Genomic DNA, 1,234 nt, shown 5'->3' with positions numbered 1-1,234 from the left:
TTAAGAGCATTATTTTCGTAATTAGAATCAAACTTATAAGAAAGGAGACAAATGAACACGAATCGGAATGATGAGAGCTGCTGATAATGAAAGAAAGCATCTTTGGAAAAAAATAGCTGAGGAGAATTTTTTTTTATTTTAGTTTGACCCCAGTCCCATCTGCTAACATGGAGGAGGCGGGGTTTATGACCTATACTGCAGCCAAAAATGAAACCATTTTTAAATGGTTTCATTTTCAGGGAGCTACGTTGTCCATGTTTTCTACAGTCATTAGATCAAACAGTAACAGACACCAGGACTGATAAGGAGAATGAGCAGCTACTTTTCTGCAGATGTTATCTCCACACAGGAAGCTGGGAAGCGTCTCAAAGTCGATCTGAGGTAAGTTGAGTAGGTGAGAATCCTTCCAGAGAAATCTGTACATGTGTGAGCAAGATCGCTCTGATCACGCTGTGTTGGATCACTGACTGAACAGGAGAACTGTTTCTTGATTGGCTGTTTGCTGACTTAATGTATAAAATGTAAAGTTTCTCTCCAGGTGTACTACAACATATACACACACACACGCGCGCGCGCAGTCATAACCGTGTGTGAGGTTTAGTAAAAAGTGCTTTGCACCCTCAGAAGTGGAAACGTGTTTCAACAGCCCATTTATGACGGTTATTGGTGATCAGCACATAAAGCAAACAGTTTCACTATGATCAAATTTCAAAAAGCTCAGTATGTGTGGGAACTGCCTGAAGGTCAAACTGAAACTACCAACACTGCGCCAGGAGTGTTGGTAGTTTTCACGTCCCAAAGGACTAAATGTTCTTATTAAATAGAAATATTGTCAGTGTTCAAATTCACTGTCTTCTGTCATGTTTTAACTATGGGTGGGACTAGTTAAAATGACTAGCTTGTGCTTTTGTTTGTCTAAAGCAGCAAAAACAGCCTCTTGATTCTTTAGTAGACGAGAAACCATATCCAGCGTTAAATTCAACCGTGTGGAAACATCCTGTATGAGTGACTCTTTCTGTTGTCCCAATCTTGTTTTCTCCTGGTGTAGTTCCTCCATATTGGCAGGGCTGTCTGTAATGCATCTAATTTTGCTTGTTTTTCAGTGTCATAAAGCCTATGGAAGCCCGTTTCCGCCACTAAAAAAAAAAAAAAAAAAAAAGGATACTTAACTCGAAATTTCGAGTTATCTTTCTCGAAATTTCAACTTAGTAACTCGAAATTATGAGATAACTCA

The 1,234-nt window shown here is 39.1% G+C and overlaps 1 protein-coding gene across 3 annotated transcripts in view; it reads left to right on the top strand.

Moving 5' to 3' along the window:
- The first annotated feature begins 246 nt into the window (after window positions 1–246).
- Window positions 247–1,234, top strand: part of LOC102294768 (NLR family CARD domain-containing protein 3) — a 13,670-nt gene continuing 12,682 nt past the window's right edge. The window contains exon 1 of one of the 3 annotated variants that reach the window (XM_005952757.3): window positions 247–381. The gene's annotated coding sequence lies outside the window, so the exon portion shown is untranslated. The remainder of the gene's footprint in view (window positions 382–1,234) is intronic. The other 2 variants (XM_042217533.1, XM_042217534.1) reach the window with 2 other exon arrangements.

The sequence above is a fragment of the Haplochromis burtoni genome, unplaced genomic scaffold (genome assembly GCF_018398535.1).
Source record: "Haplochromis burtoni strain Fernald_Lab_line unplaced genomic scaffold, NCSU_Asbu1 Contig_2152, whole genome shotgun sequence".
Taxonomy (NCBI): domain Eukaryota; kingdom Metazoa; phylum Chordata; class Actinopteri; order Cichliformes; family Cichlidae; genus Haplochromis; species Haplochromis burtoni.
Note: the sequence above shows the minus strand (reverse complement) of the source record. Positions and strands in the feature narration are given on the sequence as shown.